Source organism: Brachycentrus maculatus, unplaced genomic scaffold, assembly GCF_059751285.1.
Source record: "Brachycentrus maculatus isolate JH-2025_06_01 unplaced genomic scaffold, ASM5975128v1 h1tg000341l, whole genome shotgun sequence".
Classification (NCBI taxonomy): domain Eukaryota; kingdom Metazoa; phylum Arthropoda; class Insecta; order Trichoptera; family Brachycentridae; genus Brachycentrus; species Brachycentrus maculatus.
The window spans coordinates 64824-87500 of NW_028281090.1; the positions used below are offsets into that span (position 1 = coordinate 64824).

Genomic DNA, 22677 nt, shown 5'->3' on the forward strand with positions numbered 1-22677 from the left:
AAACGAAACTGTAATAATCACCAAAAAACTAATCAATAAATTTCAATCATTGAAAACATTAAAAAAAATAGTTCATAGATTTTTGTTTTAAATTTCCAAGTTTGCTGCTATGTATGATAGATACAAGGTGATTGCGTGATAGAAATAAGTATTTTGTTGTCTAAGCCCTTTGTTTTTTTTATTTTATTAGATTATTAATCAGTAGTAAAAATTAACAAAATGAGGCTGGTTGTCGACCCCTGTAATATAATTATGTTATTTTGGCAACTCAGTAAAGGGTAAAACCAACTATTAAATGGGAATTTCATGCATTTAACTGGGAAGTAAATACATACAAATAAATGAATACTAATGTACATATTTGAGTGATTTAAAAATATTATATTCCTTATTTATTCTGTTCCTTAATTTTTTTGTGTCTCCATATTTGGACATAATATAAAAAACAATTTAATTATATGAATCATTAATAAATTGTAGATAAAACGATATATTTATTACTAACTTACTATCATGCCCGTAGCCAGAGAGAAAAGCCATCGTAGCCAGAGAGAAAAGAACGTCTTTTCAAACTTCCTTCGCCTCTTTCCACATTCATGCATCTCTTCATACATACCCTTCGATTATTTCGACTCCTAACCTGACCACTTTTTTTACACAAGTATTTAACTTACGTGTTCATGCCAAGTTTTTATCGGTCTCCCTCTACTCCCTTTTCCAACGACATTCGCTCATAAATTTGTTTTACCGTTCTTTCCTCACTGGTTCGTTCCACGTGTCCAAACGAACTCAACACGCCTTGCATTCTTTCCTTATTTCACCATTCGAATGTCCATTATACATCGTTTTGCCTCACATTCGTCTGAGGGATCTCATTTTGATTACGTTCAGTCTACTTTCATCCTTCTTTTGCCAAAGCCATTCTTAACTTCCATACATTAGAGTTCGAACCAGAACTCCATTGTCGGAGTTGTTTTCACATACTTTTTTATTTGACGCGAAGACTGCGAGGTGTGGCTTTCTATTCTCTTTGCATATCCCTACGAAGCGGCATGATGGTTGGTTAGTTAGTTAAGAACTCCACCAACAAGACACTTAAGGTGACTTGATGGGTCTCCGCAGTTTAAAAAAAATGTATTAACGAATGTATATATGTATAGTATGCATTTACTTCAAAATATTGTTTTCTAATAAATACGTACAATTGTTCTCTTTTCTTTCTCATTTTCAGCCTAATCAATTTAAAAAAAAATCCCTTCGTTTAAAGGCAGCTTAACTTTTGTTCTATTGTAGGATACGTATTATTTGCATGTTAAATTTAAATTCTCCTCGCCACTAGACTCATTCGTATTCTGAATCGGGTTTTAGACGTTTTGTTAGCCGATTGTAAATTGGTGTTGATTCAGCCCCTTTTTAGAGAATAAATACGTAAAACAAACGTTTTATGGTCAAACTGTTGATTCCCTGTGTAAACTTTATTTTATATTATATTTAAATAAATTAAATCTACATAAGATTGGTAGATATTAAATTATTACATTGTGACTTATTCGGAGAAAATCTACTAAATTATATTATTAAAATAAAATGTAATTTATATTTGAAGCACTAACTTTGTGATTTTCCATTTTATAATTAAAATGTTTTAAAATCACTCTAAATATTTTATTATAACTTAATTTAATGCCTACCGGTTTCCAAGCTAACCGCTTCTTTATCAAGACTGATTAATACTAAAAATAGTATTAATCAGTCTTGATAAAGAAGCGGTTAGCTTGGAAACCGGTAGACACTATAATTATGATAAAATAAAATATTTATTGTAAGTGTAAAACAAGGTTACATTGTAATTATTAAATAAAATGTATTATTAGATTTGGCATTTAATTTGTAGAACTCCATTTTAATTTATATATTAAATGTTAAAATCAAATACTGATTTCTTGAGTGTAAAACAAAGTTACATTGTAATTATTAAATAAAATGTTTTATTAGATTTGGCATTTAATTTGTAGAACTCCATTTTAATTTATATATTAAATGTTAAAATCAAATACTGATTTCTTATAGTAAATGTATTTTATTATTAAAATAAATAAATAAATTTTGTGAGTTGTTTCGCTTTGTTATGGAATTTTCAAACGAATGTCATTCGTTAAAAAAGTATTAATAAGCCGTATTAAATATTAAAAACCGTATTATGAAAAATTAACATTCGTTTGTTAAAATTTTCTATAGGTACTCATTCACGGATTACTATGAAATTTTGACATAACTTTTCATTTGAATACGCTCGATTTGATTGTTCTATAAAAATTAAATTAATATATGACGGGTAAAAAATGATTTTTATTGTAAAACATTTTTTTGGCAATGGCAATGCCCAACGAAACAGCAACACGCGTTGAACTAAATATTGCTCATAGTTGATAATCTGCTTTTTACAGTTTTTACGTATATGGTAGGTTTTGAGATGTTTTAGATTGAATTGTTATTATTATTAAGATTTTTTTTTAATTCAAGGATTTGACGTATTTGATCTTACCATTTTTTTCTGTTTTCCTTTGCTCCTATTTCCAACCACATTCGCCTCATAAAATTGTTTAATCATTCTTTCCTTACTCATTCGTTTCATATGGTCAAACCATCTCAAAACGCTTTTCTATATTTAATTGACAATGCTTATCTTAGCTTGTACCGTAGAACGGGGCTACTTGAACTTTGATGTGTTACTTGAGCCCAGTACAATTTTTTTATTAAGATCTTTATTTAGTCTACTATAATGAACGTATCGACATGATTCATTGTTTCCCTGACAGGTGACACGATACTTTCATTATTGTAGACCAAATACAGATTTCAATCTCTTATTTGTACTGGGCTCAAGTAACACATCAAATTTCAAGTACCCCCGTTCTACGGTACTCTTCCCTTATTTTAGCATTAGAACATCTATCATGCATTATTTTGCCGCACATTCGTTTGAGACATCGTATTTCAACACCATTCAGTATATTTTAAATCTTCTTTTGCTAACCCCATGCTTCAATTCCACACATTAGAGTTGGTGCCAGGACTCCATTTAAACTGCCATTTGTCGCTGTTGGGCTTTTATTTGCTTTAATTAATTTTAGTGCAACATTTACTCGGTTCCCAGCATTTAGACTCCATTTGTTATCTGTATCAATCTTTAAAATCTTAACATCCTTTCAAGGGATGCAATAAATATAAAAAAATATAAGTAATCAAAAGGGTGTTTGATATAATATACGATTTTAAATGTTATTAACTACCTTACTAACCATCACGCCACTTCGCAGGGGTAGGTAGAGAGTATAAAACGCCACACCACTCTGTCTTTGCAAACGTTCTTCACCTCTTCTACATTCATGCATCTCTTCATACATACCCGCCTATTAATTCGACTCCTAACATGATCGCTCTCAAGTACTTGACATACCTGATCGAGTCATTGTTTATTACTTGTACTAATAATCTTAGTACTAAAATGTAACTAATATAATTATTTTTTGTCGTGAGTCACAGAATTCCTTATTCCATTCCCATTAAACACGTTAACTTGTAATTAGTTTTGGTAATCCCATTTTCCATTTATTGCAATCCAAACATTCTCAGTAATGAGGGATTTCAGAAGTATTGATATCTAGGCTGTAATATTTTTGTATGATTGTCATCAGTCATTAGTATTGTTCAAGATTAAGGGTAGTAATTTTAACTAAATGGAAGGAGCCATTTTATTGTTTAATATTTACTATTTTCAAATGGCAATTGGAGCGTTTACCAATGTTTGCTAGGGATTATTTTTATGTACTTATATTTTCCTCGATTGGATAGATAATTATATTAAGGCAAAAAAATCAATATGTTTTAATATAGGTGTGTGTAATGAAATGTTTATAGAAATATTTCATAAGGCAACATTCACTATTAAAAATATTAATACATTTCACTGATAGGTATAGGACAATTTATCTGCCTTCGTAGTATAGTGGTCAGCTACCGTTCTGGAGTTCCTGGGTTTATTTCCAAGGGGTGCAAATAAATATAAGTGGTTTTTTCACTCTAATATTCCAATATTACCCTGGGCCGGTACCTGATGGGGAGGGCTGATCACATTTCCTTCATGTGTGAACGATCAAGATAACACTACATTTATATGATGCAGTGCCTTATGCACCATCGGGTGTGGATAAAGGTTTACAAATCATGTGGATAAAGATTTTAAACGATTACTAGAAGCAACATATTTATTTACCTAAACCTTTACCTTTTATTTCTAACGAATTTTCGTTAAAGGCAATTAATATATATATATATATATATATATATATATATATATATATATATATATATATATATATATATATATATATATATATATATATATATATATATATATGTCATAAAATACCTAGGTACCTACCTATACATTTTATTAAGTACTTACAAAACGTTGAAATCGGGAGGAAATGATAAATAAAAAAATGTTGAGAATTTTTTAATATTTTTTTTTATTTTAAATGTAAGCATATGTTATAAAAATAAACATTTGTCAGATATTAAAACTAGAAATATGCATACACAGGTAAAATTTGACAGTCTTAAATGTATCAAAAGATATAAAAATAAAGCATTATATTTATAGTAGGTACACAGAAAAAGTACAATAAGCATTGATTTATATAATTCAAAACACAAATTGTAAATTTGTATATAAAATCCTTGCCTTAATTCATAATTTAAAAAAAACGTTGTACTGTTGACACTAATGGTAACTTTATAAAAAAAAACAATACATATATTTTAAAGTGTGGTCTAAAATTGGAAAAAATAGCAAATATGAATGTTACAAAAAGTTTACTTTTAAATATCATTGATTCGATTACAATATTTTATTATTTTTGTAATATGTTATTGTTCTTAACATTTCCTTAAATATTAACTACATGCTAAAATTACAATAATTAAAGCTTTCATTTAAAATTTCCTATATGGTTTCATACGATTTTTAGCGTTACATTCTTTGTCTTATAAATTTATAAATAATAATTAAAGTGAAATTTAAAATGTTTATTTCAAATTTATACATTAATTGCAAGGAATTTTTTGAACCATGCTTAAGCAAATACTTTTTTCATCATACAATCAGTGCGTAAACGTTTTGTACCCTGGGTAAATATATGTATTATGTAGACCTAAAATAATACAACTACAATTCTTTAATTTCTAAGATTTTTACGGCTAGTTGCTATTATTTGATTTTAGGAAAATTCAAATCGCCACCTTTGTACTAAATCACAGAACCACTAAAATTGGTCCTGAACTACACTTACTAAACTTATAAAAAGGCGTCTTTTATCAAAAATTGGTCCTGAACTACACTTACTACACTTACGAAAAGGCGTCTCTTCTCAAAAATTGGTCCTGAACTACACTTACTACACTTACAGAAAGGGGTCTCGCATTTGTGAGGATCAGGATATACAAATTGAAATGCACCAGTCGAGGCGAAGTTTAAATAGGGCAAACTGTCCGTAAAATAACTAGAATAAAAGAATACTAACAAATTTCGTAACCAAGATAGATTAGCTTTGGCGAAGCATGATATCGATACGGGACAAAGTTTCCATTTTGAGGATGAAATTCTAGGTAGGTCAATTAGTTACAAAGCTTGATCGTTGAAGGAGGCTATACAGATATCCAAATTTCCTAAATTCTCATAATCCGTAAAAAAAACTACACTATTGTCTTAAAATTATAAAACTTGCATGTGCGTAATTTAAGTCAAGTATTCATAAACAGATTGAATAAAAATAAATAGCGATCATTGAAGGACGCTATACAGAATCTACGCTAACGTCGAAATATTATAAAACTTGCATGTACCCAATGTAAGTCATGTTTTTGGACACATTATTAATAATAATTCATAGCTATCACGGAAGGACGCTTTACAGATTTACAAATTTCATAAAATCTCAAAAAATCCGTAAAAAAACTACACTACGTCGAAATATTATAAAACTTGCATGTACGCAATTTAAGTCAAGTTTTCATAAACCTAATTAATAACAATTAATAGCGATTATTGAAGGACGCTATACAGATTGACGGATTTCATAAAATCAAAAAATCCCAAAAAAACTACACTAACGTCGAAATAATATAAAACTTGCACGTAGGCAATTTAAGACAACATTCGTAAACAGATTAAAAAATAAAAAGCGATGTAAAATAACCACGAGGCTATGATGAAGAAGGTAAATGGAAGCGATTTCAAAACACAATTTTGATTGAACAATCAAAATAATGATGCCAAAGAGATCGATATATCATAGGTAGGTAAAAAGATTTATATGACTAAATACGCAGGCCTTTCGTTAGACATATTAGCTATAGCTACTTCTACTAAGAGCTCGTTTCCTGGCCAGATCTTATGTATGCAATCTGTTTTACTGATAAGGGTAGCTTTATTGGAGTAGCCTTCCTCGACAGTCACGGTAGCTTTTTCATTTATACTGTCAGACGTGGCGTTAACAAGAGCGCAGAATGACTCATTTTGACCGGCAGGAAGCCAGGGTGCTTCTCGGTTCAAACACCTCATAGTTATCGAAAAAATCAAAGAGAAGTCGTAAAGGCACAGATTTATGATGAACAGGTAGCCATACGTATTCAATGCAAATTTGTATTCGCGTCTGATCCCGGAGTGCATCAATTTGGAATATATATTTTGCAGGTTGATGACGGTCTTGCTGCTATCGAAGCATTTTACATCGTGATCGTTTTTCATATGATTTTTTAGACCTGCCAGTGAAATTTCATCGGCACATATGTCGTACGGGCACAGGATCTTGCCAAAGGTACAGACAGACTCGTGGGCGAAGCGACCCTCGGAAGTCACTTGGATGTTACAACCAAATCTGTAAACAAACGGGAATAAATTATAGTAATTTAATTTCATCCTAAATCTTGTGATAATATGAGTGTACATGAGTCATTGATATTTTTAATAACCATATTCACATCGATTTTTTTTTAAAGGAAGAGCAAAACTAATAATGTTTTAAAGTAAATAAATAATTAAATGCATATTTGAAAAATATATGTAAACGTCATCGGGAATTGAACCTAGGACCTCATATACTGTCTCTCTCTTGAGTAATTAATGTGAAAAATCCACATGCTCATTATCATCATACTTGTGTGTTACAAAGTGTAACAAGTATTGAACTATCTAACTAACCATCACGCCGCTTCCCCGCAGGGGTAGGCAGAGAAATAGAGCGCCACACCACTCTGTCCTTGCAAACATTCTTCTCCTCTTCCACGTTCATGCATCTCCTCATACATACCCGCCGATTGTTACGACTCCTACCCTGACCACTTTCAAGTATTTGGTATACCTGATCGTGCCATGTTTTTCTCGGTCTTCCTTTTGCTTCTTTTCCCACTAACATTCGCCTCATAAATTTGTTTTACCAAGAACAAGTATTGAACTTTGAAAGAACAAGTATTGAACTTTCTTTAAAATATTTTAACCACTTTTTTTATAAATATTTGGACAAACTAACATTTCGACAAAAAAAACTTTTCGCAAGATGAAGAACGAACGTTATTGTTTAATATATGTAAATGTTTTAAAAAATTCAGTGGTTGTCTCTTAAATATTTCGATAAATTAACATATTTCGATAAAAAAAACTTATTACAAGATTGATATATTAAAAACGTTCATATTCAATACTACCATTAATAAATTTCATTGCTTGATGGTAGTATTAGATATCAAGGTTTTTAATATGTCAGTGGATATTACTTAAACATTGGGGCCAAAAGAACTTTTTCAATATTAATATTTTAAATCTATCAAATCTATCTATCATTTAAATTGTTAAACAATCTAACAAATTTCGTTTTTTTTTTAAAGACTTAATTTCGTTTCTCAATGGTAATGTTTGATATGAACATTTTAATATATCCATGGATAACACCCTAATATTTAATTATGTAATCACCTGTGGTTCGCGCACGGGAGGGTGAGGTCGCGAAGCAGTTTCCCGATAGCAGCGCAGGGGGAGCGCGGTGGCGGGGCGCGGCAGAACGGACAACGGGGTAGTTTTCCGGCACAAGTACCGCACCATAAACCTCCACAACGAGAGCACGCGTTTACTCCAGAGTTCTGTAGAAAAATAAAGTAAATTCAACACAAAAAAATCATGAAATACCTGAATTCAAGGCCGAAACAAGCACCTATTAAAACAGTCATTTTAAAATAATACACATTTATTGATTCGGCATTAACTTAGAGGAATGATTTGTAGATTATTTAAAAAAAAAACACTTGAATAACCACTTGATGAATAAGTGGTGATACAATTGTTTAATTAAAAAAATAAAATCATATTTCTTGGACAACTATATACTGTCTTTGGACTAATGAGGTCCATGGACCATATTATCTGGCAAAATAAACTTGAATTGAAAAAAAAAATCTAATTTTAAAAGACTATCTTAATATGCCTGCATTTTATCCCGATAAGAAAATTATATAATATGAATAATAATTTACATACGTTTATTAAATGTGCGCGTTATGTTTAACACGTACCTGAACATGTCATGAATTGAGAATAATATTAATACTCGGCTGTGACATGCAAATATGATATGTACACATATCTTGATCAGATTACATCTCCTAACATGATTATCCTATTTGAAGGACCTACTAGTAATATAATTATACTGGTAATTTGACATCCCTGAAACTAAATTGACTGAATTAATTTCAGCTTACCTGAAGTGGGTTCATGCAGATGATGCACTCTGAGAGTTGCGCAGATATATCCTTGCAGTCGTCGCATTTCTTTTTATCTCCTGCATCCTCCGTTTCTGAAAATAATGCATTAATTAAAACACATGCCAGTAGGATCTTTTTAAAAAATATAATGTGTTTTATAAATAAAAATGTTTATCGATCAAAATCTTTGATTTCAGTTTTTCACGAATTGCTTTGAAATGACACAACTTTGCATTCAAATATACGAATGTTTTAAAACGCTATTTTTTATTTCCAATTAATCAAAATCTAATATATCTATATGTTTTTCATAAAAAAAGAAAGTTGATTTAGAAAATAACTGTTTAAGCTTTTACGTAATAATTCAAGGCTTGCGTAGGTAGAGAAGAAACGATGAAAAATTAAGGTATGAAAAATTCACATCAAAATCAAATGAAGTTTAGAAAAAAAAACCGCCGGGGTTTTATCGAAATCTCGATAAAATAAGATTAAAAAAGGTTAAAGTAAAAATTTTAATTGGGGTATTTACAGGGCAATTTTTCAAAAGTTATAGATACAGATTTATTTATAAATCATGAGAGTTTGTACGTGATTTTGGAATTAACACGCGCCTTTGTAAATATGATCAAGAAATACGATATTAAATAAAAAAAGTAATTTTATATAAATGAATAATTTTTAATACCTTTTTCATTGTTGATAATAATACTGAATGTTTTGACATTCCCTTGGTCCCTCTTCAGAATCTCTCCAGGTGTTTCCATTAGCAAGGTGAGGAGCTGTAACAAATAATACAAAAAATATAAGATTTACAAACGACTGAATTTATTATCCTTACGGCTTCGTCAAATATGTAGTGTAATTTTTTTCTAAAGAATATAACATAAAAGTATATAATATTATGATTGCGAATATAAAAATTGATAGAATAACAAAAAGGTTTGTTCGCTATTTTACGTTAGTTTTTTTTTGCAAAGAAAATAATGAAATTTTTGCCGTTTTGGCTGAGAAAACCAATTATATTTAATCCATACAAGAAACTAGAACTTTTGTAAAAAAAACGACAGGGTCTAAACATCTGATGTAGTAATTAACAATTAATTTTCACATTTATTTGAATGATACCATATGGAAGTAGTAAACAATTCTCCATATCCATTTACATATGTGCTGTGGGAAATGACGTTCTGCAAAGGTATTGTATGCAGTTTTTGCAAAATAATTGCATATTAATTTTGATTGTCTAGTTAAATGATAAGGATTTAATTTAAAAAAATCCAAGCCTGTAAAATTGACGTGTGAATATATCTATTATATTTTTCTTTTCCACTAAACTGCATGTAAGGGAGGATAAGGTACCGCAGTAACGTAGCGTTACGCTGATCGTAAAATATAACAAAAATGCAAGGCTATTTGTCATACTTTTAAGATGCAGTGCAAAATAACAACTTCCTTGTAAAAGCTGTGCAAAGGCTGATACGATGATGAATTAAAAAAAAAAACTCATAAATATACGAAGTAGAGCCTAGTCTAAACAATTAAACTTTGAAAATGCAATAAATACTAACGTAATAATTAAGTTACTTTTTTTAAATGTGCAATTAAATCAATTATATCGGAGATACATGTTCTGATCTCACCCTGGTATAATTTGATTAATGTATTTAATAATGATTCCCTCAGGTAGAAAAAAATATATAAAAATAAACTTACTTCGTCAGAAATTGATGATGACGATGACGCCATTTTGGCTCAAATAAAAATCTGGACAAAAATATCACAATTACACTTCTTTGCACAATCAGAACTATTGAAACCACAGCACTTTTAAATATTTTATGATATTTAAACTAGCCACCAAAAAAACGTCACCCTTCACCAGGGGTGTTAAGTAAAGACTGTATAATATTAATTAGCAAATTTGCACTTTTATACCCTGGCCAACCGGTAATGACTTATGACTCCATTACGGGCCTGTATTGTTCGAGCCGGGTTCGACAACCTTTTTTTGTTTGTCGCTTCGTATATATCTACAACAATGAGGAAATATAATAAAATTATATTTTTTATTATAAAAAAACAAAATTCATTATCTAAAGTAACATTGATATAAAAATGTGTTTTTTTATTTTTATTTTAACGGTGACTGAAAAAAAATCCTACTATCTATGTATTTTTTCTTAAGTTATTTCTATCTTTGTAAGTATGCCCACTGTTAAACGTAAAAAAATAGGAATCGGGTAGTGGAAGTGCAAGGAATCGAATTGTGGACCTCAAAATACAAGTCTGCTATTTTAATGGTACCACGGGACTATAATCTGACTAAAATTGCACATTTGACAGCTTTAAAAGATTATAAATAATAGAGGTCGAAAAACTTAAGCAGTCGCATAATACACATATTTCTAGAAGTAGATAAATTATTTTTAATAAATGTTTTAAAAAGGTTTGTTGCCACGAATATGTTTATACATAATAGCTAAAATAAATTAATTCTGAAAGATAAATTGGTTCGCAAGATGATGGTTGTCGACCTCTTGGGGTTTAGTTTAGGATTAACGGGATCTATGTAGATATGGAGTAATATGGATTCAGGAAATATTTTGTTGCAATTTTTGCATTAAAAAAAATATTAAAATAAACTCAAATATTTTAAAAAACTAGTTTGAGTTTTATTCAACGATTTTGATTTTTGATTTTTTAGCAATTATTAAAATATAGACGTTCTTACATATATTGAACAGTTTAATAAGCACAAGTATAATTTACTCATTATTTTATTATTTTACCATTTATTAACATACCTTATTAAATATTAACAAAACCTTTCAAATGTAAAATCAAACGTTGTTTTCCTAACTTAAGAATGGTTCCTGTGACAATTCGTTATCTACATGGCACTGCATCTTATACTAGTTCGTTGGTCACATGAAGAATAGATCACCATTCCTGCACTTCAAACTATATATATATCAGGTTAGGTTAGTCGTAACAATCGGTGGGTACGTATGAGGAGATGCATGAACGTGGAAGAGGCGAAAAATGTTTCCAAGGACAGAGTGGTGTGGCGCTCTATTCTCTCTACCTACACCTGCGGGGAAGCGGCGTGATGGTTAGTTAGTTTTAGTTATGATTCATCAAATATCGTAAATGTAACATAATAGCGACGCTCAAAAATGGCTATATTTATCCTAAAGTTAAAACCTCTTTGTTCGTGTTGGACTTTAAATGGTTATTAATAACGTATCGAGAATTTCTGGGAATATCCCCGCAAAAGGATTATAAGAAGGCAAGTTTAGAAAAATTACAAGTAATTGTTTTTAAATGATTATTATCACGGCTGCGAACAGTCATTAAGGCCGCTAATAGCTGGAATTTCAACCCATTTATTTTTGTTTCTTTGGATACACCCTTTAAAATCATATTCTTAATGTCATTAAAAATACTAAATATTTTGAAACATTTTAACGATTTAGGGACGTTTTTGAAATAACATAAAAATACATTATGAACATTATACTGGGGATTCAAAAATGATTAATTTATAATTTTATTTCCATTATTTATTAATTTATTGTCACCGTCTTTTTAAATTTACCGTTATTTAAAGCGATAAATTGCCATTTTATTATTTTAAAATTACACTTTGAAAACCTATGTCAGCAACATTTTGAGTGGGTTCAAATACTTGTTCACAAAATCTGCATTATCTCCAATTAAGTCATCAGACCCGTAAATGCCCAGACTTCCATATTCTCATCATTTTTGATGAGATGTCAAAAATAATATGGAAAAAATAATATATTTATATATGTAAAAAACGTATTAAAAGTAATTTTTTAATAACATCTTAATAAAATCTTAACGCAATCATTGCTTGTATTTGTAAGACTTGAGCTAGTTCATGGCGTATTCGTTGGTTGAAAGCTTCGATTTTTCTTTGTCTCCTACTACACCGAACGAAATAAACGTCAAATGCTCCGCCAGGAAGTGTAACGTAATATCTTGATAAACTTGTAAGCAGTTGAAATAAATTGAATTGCAGGAATAAGCCAGCTGATACGTTTTATTATTGTACAGTACATTAAATAAATAAAAAAGGAAAAAATCATGACAATAATTCTTACTTTTAAATAGATTTTCTAGCGTAATTTAAAAAATGCCACCATTGCACTCTTACTTTTAAAAATTATTAATTATGCATAGTAATAATTTAAAGTGGTGGCAATATATCAGATCTTTTGACAGTTACTTTCTTGTCGTTCGGTATCATGCCTCACTCTTTATAAAAGAATTTCATCCCAAAAAAACTGAAATTTTTTTAACATGTGTTTATTAAATAACTGTCTCTTAATTATATGGATTCATATTTTTTTTGATTTTTCAAAATGATCATATTTAAATCCGCATATAATCTAGCTTACATTGTCATTTTGATTATCTTTAATAAAAATGGCCTTAGACGATTTTTTGGAAATATCTGTATTTGACAACCATCCTAATTCATTTCATCCCCTTAAAAGAGACCTCTTAGAAATTCGATAAAAGACAATTTAAGATGGTGGTCGTACTATCGACATAGGACTTTATAGCGGTGGTAATACTAAACTTGAATCTCGGAGACGATTTTTAAGATGCCAAAACATTTTTTCGTTATCCACTTGATTATTGTAGTATAACATTTCGCGTTTCTTAATATGTGTCCCACTATAAATTAGACACCCATTCACAAAACACATTCGATTAATGGGGTGTTATCTTGATTTAAAAAAAAACTATGATTTGTAAGAATCCAGCCGTAAAGCTTAATCAGTATCGCTTCAAGGGTAATATTAAAAAAAGGCTAATGCAGGACCTAGCCATGAATCAAATTTATTATGCATGGTAGAATAAATTGGTTATAATACAACTACGAAAATGGTAAATTTGAGTTTCATAACAAAATTATTGAATGTTCTTAAGCTATCTTTTGAATATATATATATATATATATATATATATATATATATATATATATATATATATATATATATATATATATATATATATATATATATATATATATATATATATATATATATATATATATATATATATATATATATATATATATATATATATATATATATATATATATATATATATATATATATATATATATATATATATATATATATGTTTATATATATTTATATATATTTATATATAAATATACATATATATATATATACATATATATATATATATATATATATATATATATATATGTATATATATATATATATATATATATATATATATATATATATACATATATATATATATATATATATATATATATATATATATATATATATATATATATATATATATATATATATATATATATATATATATATATATATATATATTTATATACATATATACATATATATATATACAATTTGAGTTTCATAACAAAATTATTGAATGTTCTTAAGCTATCTTTTGAATATATATATATATATATATATATATATATATATATATATATATATATATATATATATATATATATATATATATATATATATATATATATATATATATATATATATATATATATATATATATATATATATATATATATATATATATATATATATATATATATATATATATATATATATATATATATATATATATATATATATATATATATATATATATATATATATATATAAGCGGTTAGCTTCGAAATCGGTAGACATTATAATTAAGTTATATTAAATATTTATAGTGATTTTTGAAGTTACATTAATTTGTTTGTATTTCATTTCTTTGATTGATTCTTCAGTCAATTAGGTTTTGGATTCAATGATTGATTTTTCAGTCAGTCCATTTTTAATTTCGAATTTCGGTATATACTACAATATATTTTTTTTGTTGATACGTATTCGATGCATTTCGTATTATTTTTAAATAAATTTTCAATACGGTTTTTGAAAATGATGCGGAATGTATCAAAGCACGTGACACATTAAACAGATTTGAAAAAATCGTGGTACTTACCGAGTAAAAATTCAATCGAAAAATGTTTGTACATATTTCAATAAATTTAAAAAAAATCACACCATTTTTACATGTTGTGTATTTCATTTTGATTTGATGAATAATAAAATAATAATAAAATTTGGATTATATAATAAAAATAACAATAAATTTAAAAAAAAAGTATATATCAAATCTTCTTTCAAACGAATGGAAGAAATTCAGTCTTTTTTTTTCAGGATTATCGTGGATTTCTCAGTGAGAAGAATTTTGGCAAATGAAAAAAAGATCTGAGAAAAAAGGCTTCAATGACAGTGGGAAATGCGAATGAATGCTCTGTGTTTGGTTAAAGGAATGCCACTAGACATTTATTAAAGAAGGTTCTTTTTGTTGAATTCTAAAATAATTCTTTTTACATGTCGAGTGTCCAGCTTAAGCTATTCAATGCTCATTCCAAGGGAAGCAAAGTATGATTTCAAGGATTTAAGAAACTTAGCTTTTTGTTATATCGACGTTTCTTTGTAATGAGCAATGTTTGTTTTGCTAGTACGTATACTTATTTACGTTTTTATTCCAAAATATCAAATTGCGATGCCTTAACTTATTGAATTACGTTTTCGTTACATTTTGATTTCATTTCTCTCTGTGAATAAGACTGGTGTAGAATTTATACGGAAAAAATCAACAAAGCATTTTTGATATTAAATACAATTATCAATTGAATAGATGAAGATCTGCTTATTTGATTGAATGATATTCTTTCAGTTCCAAAAAAATCGAAGAATTTGTACTTTGTATACATTAAACTACAAATTGTTCAATTAATTAATATATACGTAAAATATGAGTATATATAATTAACACATATACCGAAGGAGCAACAAAAACCTTCTAACGATTTCAAAAACGTCATAAATCAAAAATCGTCAATTTTCAGTTGTGCATGTTTTCGGAATGCCCAGAAAATGTACTATATTCCAGCAAAAGCGGCATATTTTTATCTTAATATTTACCCGCTACAGGGCAGAAAGTGTTGTTTTTGCATTTTTAAGAAAAGGTAATGTTTAATTATTTTTTTTAAATATACTAAATATTTTTCAAATGGAGAAAATACATTCAGGTTTTACCTAAAAAGATGTGTTGCACAGTAAAAAGTTCAGTAAGTTGCTTGATATTTATTTTTAATACATTGTATCATATTTTCAAACTTTAAAAACGATTTCCTGAAAAATCAAGTATTTTGATTTATGACGTTCTTGAAAGGAGTGAGTGATATGTGTATTGTGTATCTATAATATACTTTCGGTAGGTATGACGCAAACAATTAAACATATATCCGAACTGTTAAATGTTTATTGGAGATTTTTTTTTTAAATTTTAAGCACAGGCGATTAAAAAGTTAATGTGGAATTGTTTTTTCAATAAATCCCCTATTTGTCTTCCCTGAATATTTTGGGTTTTAAATTGTTTACTTCGTACGTACCAATTTGATAAGGTTGATACCTAAACTTAATCAATTTTAATTTGAGTATTCAAATTTCTGTTGGTTTTCAAACTTTATTAATCAAAGTTTGCATAAAAGATTAAAATTACTGAGGTACTAGCGTAATTAATTTTATCAATGAAGAGCTGTTAAATTCTTAATTTTCAACCAATTATTACACGACGGAATATTATATTAAAGATTTTGGCGTTGAACCTAGGGCAGAATATTTTTCTTTAGTTTTGTTTATCTTCGTGATGAAATGGGTTTAACGTTTAACTTTGATAATGGGATCTTTCGCTCAGGAACGGATTATTCTTAATATCTTAAATTTATTTCGTAAAATGATTTGAAATATTACCCATTTATCGGAAAAACAACGTATGTGTAAATTTAATAAAGTTGAATAAAAAGATTGCAATATAGTCATTATTTAAAATACAGTATTAAAATAAATCACTCGCCACTTTTGAGTTTATTATTGTTAACACGACTAGTTTCGTCTAAAGTTCTTGAAACTAGCCGTGTTTACATTAGTGAAATCAGAAGTAGTATTATGCAAGTGTTTTGCTTTTATATTTAAAACGTCATGTTATTCCACAAAGTCATCAATTATTTAATGCCAAAGCATTAAATAATTGAGTCATAAGTCAGAAACATGTACGACTATATATGTGTGTACGTGAATAACGAAAAGTTAAGTATTTTTGTTGAACATTATTTATACAAATACATGTTTCAATACGATTATCCATAAATTTGATCCACATGATATTTCTCTAGGAAAGAATTAAAATGTTAATAATCTTCCTTCATGAAGACTTTACATTATTAGAAATTTACAGTAGATATTTTAAATTAGAATTATTTTTATATTTTGTTTTTTTTTTTGCCGATAAGGTTGTGATCATTAATAATAATAAACCTTTATTAACTAACTAATTGACTAACTATCATGCCGCTTCTCCGCAGGGGTAGGCAGAGAGAATAGAACGCCACACCACTCTGTCTTTGCAAACATTCCTCACCTCTTCCACGTTCATGCATCCCCTCATACACACCCGCTGATTGTTTCGACTCTTAACCTGACCACTTTCAAGTATTTGGCATACCTGATCGTGCCAACCTATTATATAGTTACAATAAATTTGGATAATTTATAAAGCGCAAGTTTTACTAAATACTACCTCATATATTTTATATTTAATATATTTTGGCAACTATGTACCTATCTTTTTTATTTTTTCAATTCATATTTTGAATACTTTAATTTATTAAAGTGGAAAGTAGAACTTACACAATTTCCACAGTATATTCTCACATATACGCCAAAATCAATTGATTGAAAATGTAAAAAAACATGTTTGGTACGTGGTTTTGCTTTGGGGCTCCCGATTCTGATCGCCTAGTTACCTGATCTTTCTTCCTTGTTTTCATCAATTTACATTTTCATTAATACACAATGTTGTAATTATTAATTCATACAGGAATTAATTGTTATTTATGTTTTTCGTTTAAACTTAAGTTCAAGAACTTCTTTTGACTCTTATCCACACTGAGTGGTGCATAGAACACTGAATCTTATCAACGCAGTATTAAATATTTTGATAATTAATTAATACTTGGAGGTAAGGTGGTCAGTCTTGTAATTCTTCTTTAGTCTTCAATTCACATACTAGCAAACGCCCGAAAATACCTTTATATATTTTTTATGCTAGTGATTTTACTAACAATATTGAAAGCGTTTCAATCCTGATATATGAATGCTGGATTTAAACCCACAAGAAGTTGTACTACCGTTTTTTATTGATGTCTCAACAAAAACGAAAATGTTACAGGAATATCGTCTCCGTTAGTATATAAATCAAAAACTACGTAAAAACGTCTTGTGGGGTTTGATCCCGTATTTGTGTGCAAAGACTATCTGTAAGCACTTTCTGCACTCTAATTTTAAATAGCTGCATAAACATTGAGCTGCATCACTAGTCTGTTTTTGATTTTTTGGATATAAGAAGTTAAATAAATAAATAAATAAAATAAAATAAATTACGTGCTTTTCAAAAGCTTTTATTATTTTATTTTACAAATATGTGTTAAATATTGGTAATGGTATGAAAAAAAATTGTATGGTAAAAAATAGTACCAAGTAAATGTAAAAATTACTCATATTCATACCCGTATGTATTTGTATCTTTCAATGAAAACAGCAAACATTTGAAAAATATAAAAGGCCACAAAATAAAAACTAACTGCCAAAATTTACCCTTAATTCCCTACTGGTTTAACCGTAATGGTAAATAATTAGGGAATTCTGGGAAACAAATAGAGGCGTGCTGTTTCATTATGATCATATTCATTTTTAAACCTCAATACTGAATACAACTATAATGAAAATATGCACTTCAAATGGAATTAACGGCCATAATTCGACGAATTTTGTTGCTGTACATAGTTATTGTTTGATAATTTAAACTTACCGAATAATAAAATTAGGTATTTACTGATATATTTTGTTGTTTCGAGCGAAATATGATAGGGTTATGAAGCAATTAAAAAAGTCGGTTTTATTTCCAAAAGATCAAAATCAATCTGTAGATTTATGTCGATCAAACATATGGGATTAGATACATTGTAATTACTTCTAGGAATTTTTAAGATTGTTAATTTGCGTTAAATTATAGTCAGTACCCTGTAGTTTAAAGAATACATTTATTTTTCTTCTTCTTATCCATATCCGCATCCTATGGTGCATAGGGCACTGCATCGCATTGACGCAGTGTTACCTTGATCGTTACTTACATGAAGGCAAGGAGATCACTCTTGCGCTTCAGGGACCAGTCCAGGGTAACATTATATAAATATTGGAGTGTAAAATCACCAATATTTATTTTCACCCCTCTGGGTATTGCACCCGAGACCTCCAGTGCGGTGGCCGAGGTTACTGACTATGACACTACGGAGGCGAATAACATAATGCATATAATAATAAAGTATATTTTCTCTATGATGCTCGATATTTATAGTTAACACACCTATTAATATCTTATCCTGGTGCCAATAATCTTCATTAATTTATGTATTCAATTTACTACTTACTACTTATCCATATCCACTCCTCATGTGGACCAAATGGAGTCCACAAAATGTCTCCAGACTCTTCTGTCGGCTGCCAGCTCCCTTGCATCCTCCCAAGTCAGGCCCTCGTCTTGAAGTTCAGACGAAAACGACAGCAATAGGCATCCTGGGCGCCGGGAACTTGATATATTGTAAAAGAGGCAAGCTTGATTAAGACTCTCATGAGGCATGCAAAGTACATGGTCTAGAATGCTGAATCGCCTGAATTATTTAAATTGAGAATTTTATTATTTCCCGTAAATTTAAGTTTTTAAGTTTTTTTATGGATAGTTTTCCATTTAGCGTTTAGTTTTTAAAACTTTTTTTAAATACTAGCTGTACCTGGTCACACGTTGCAGTGACTCCATCTGTTTTATTGGAAAATAAAGCAAACAGGAAGCACACATTTTTAATATGTTTCGCTTCACAATCCGTATTAATCTATGAAAACATTAAAAATCTATGACAAAACAATGCGATCAAACAATAAAAATGGTTCATCAAACCATAAAAGTGACATCAGTTGTCAAGAAGTAAAGTGTCCGCCATGAGCAATGTTTAGTTTTGCGTGTGGTGTTATTACGTTCAACAGAGGGCACTGCTGCTGTCAAAAAACTTGTTAAATGAACACGTTTCCCTGTCATGGGTAAAAACATCATCAACGGGTTTATAAAAAAAAACTCGCGTATTTGAATGCAACGTCTTGTCAAAATTTTAAACCAATCAGTAAATAACTTTTGAAGTTATAAGATTTTGAACATACGAACATTTAAATTTTTATTTAAATTGTTTTACAAACGAAGATATAAGAAAGGAATGTCAGGCTGAACGAGGAATAATTGAAAAGATTAGGAAGAGTTCTTTACGGTGGTAAATGTGGCACGGTGGTACGGTGGCAAAGAAAATATATGTGGCGAATGTGAGAGGGAAAACAGAACGAGGACGACCGAAAAAGACTTGGCACGATCAGTGCAATCAGAACCTAAAATCTGGCGGTGTCAAAAGTCTGCGTAATCGGAGGGCATGTGTGACTAGATGTATGGATATGAAGGAGGCGAGGAGTGTATGTCAGGACAGAAGAGTGTGGCGTTCCATCCTTTCTGCCTACCCTTGCGGGGAAACGGCAAGATGGTAGAAGTAGTAGAATAATAGCAGTAGTTAAACACTTGTTTTTTTACTGATGAGTATAACACGTTGACTGCCACGGCAATTTTCAGAATTCCGATCTAAAAAGCCAATTTCATTTAATCATATTCAATAAAAATATTATTTTACTTCTTGTTTTTCAATGTTTTTTTATAATTATATTTCCTGTTCATTTATGTATAACTTTACTGTTTTATGAAAGCCAGCATTGATTTTTTGCTCTCTTCCCAGAAACCATCATTCCATATTAGCACTCATTTACTACGAATTTCATCGTTGCTGCACGAATATGTCAAGTAAAAACAGTACAAGATAACTCGTTATCAGCGTCCTAGCAAAGAACACAATCTCGTAGTTGTCATGGTCAAGTGATAAAAATGTTTTATTTATAATTTAAGACACTTTTTATTATTCTATGAGATATTAAATATGAAGCAATACAGCGTAATGGCATTGGAGAGCTTTTTAAAAGCTTTTATATGTCCCATAGTCAAATGTCACAAGCCTAATGGAACGTGCAGCTCGGCAAATAAACTGCATTCTGACTTCAATTGCAGTATAAATACATTCAAATAGAATAACGAAAAAGCACTCATTGTATAAACTGGAACAATTTTTTTAAAGCAACTATGTAGTTGTACCCAGCCACGCTTTGCTGTGGCTCAGCTGGTCAAATAGAAAAGAAAGCATACATTTAAAGAATGTATAATTTCACAATGCTTGTGATGCAATGAAAATATTTAAAATCTATGAAATATTAATGCAACCGAAAACATTGAAAATGACAGAAGCTGCCAAGAAGCAACCTATCAACCATGAGCAATGTTTAGTATTTCGTGTATGTTGCTGTTGCATTCAATAGATGGCGTAGCCATTGGAGTAAAAAAACTTTTTGGAACCCATATGTTGTCCCATGTTACAACTTTTATCATAATGAGATGTACGAATTCCAAAAAATTGAATAGTGTGGTTAGGATTGTAAAAGTTACCTGTGTGTAAAGTTATCACTTGACCAGCCTATGATAGGTCAAAAGCCCTGTAAATACCCAGACTTTCATATTCTTCTTCATCAATGTTGAATTGTTAAAATGTTTTACATAATTATTTACATAGATATATAAAAAAAAAACGCGCGTGTTCGAATGTATGTAAATGTCTTTAAATTTCGTAGAACCGGTGAATAACTTTAGGAGATTTAAAGTTTTGAAGAAACTAATATTTATATTTTTATTTAGATAGATGTTTATATTTGGTAATTTTCATAACAACGTAGTTATTATTTTATTCAATAAATAATATTAAAATACAGAAAAAAGTTTTCTTCTTTACAACGCAGTGAGTAAATTAAGAATTTTTAAAATTTTGTCATTTTTAATAATATTTTTAGTGTTTTTATCCTTCTTTGCTCGTAATTTGGATTATTGTACTCTTATATTGGAACAATCTAACTTTACAAACAGATTTCGATTTTAGAGCTTCGGATTTTCTTAATTTGTTGTCGTAGTAGAAGTGGTAAGATTTTTTGGAATTTTAGAAAAATACAGTTGGCATTTACATAAAATATTCCACGTTCAAAGCATCAATGTATGTAGTACCTACTTTTATGTTTTTTTATATAGAAGGCCGTGAGACATCAGCGCCGCCAATGTAACAATGTTTTATTTATTCAGATTTCCGAACAGTAACTCCCAAAGTTTTGAACTTTAGTTGTAAAGTGTTTTTTTTAAATGAGGGTCACATTTTTTTTAAATTGTGATTTTCTTGCTAGAATTTAATTGATATGTTGTATTGAAATTCTTATTCTTCAATAAATAATAAGGCAATAAATAATTTTTTTTTTTTCACCGTAATATTTATTCAATATTGTCCTGGACTGGTACCTGAAGCGGAGGGCTGATCACCTTTCCTTCATGTGTTAACGATCAAGATAACACTGCGTTTATATGAAGCAGTGCCCTATGCACCACTAAGGTGCGGATAGTGGTTTTATTATAATTATTATTAATATTTCTTTATATATATTATTGTAGCCTAATTGATGGAATTCCTTATTGTTGATCGAGTTCATATATTGTTGGATACAT

The 22677-nt window shown here is 29.1% G+C and overlaps 1 protein-coding gene across 1 annotated transcript in view; it reads left to right on the forward strand.

The window, feature by feature from the left end:
- Positions 1-22677, forward strand: part of LOC148303890 (adenylate cyclase type 2-like) — a gene marked incomplete at its 3' end in the record, with an annotated part of 95725 nt that overhangs the window by 53703 nt on the left and 19345 nt on the right. The gene's annotated exons all lie outside the window — the stretch shown is intronic.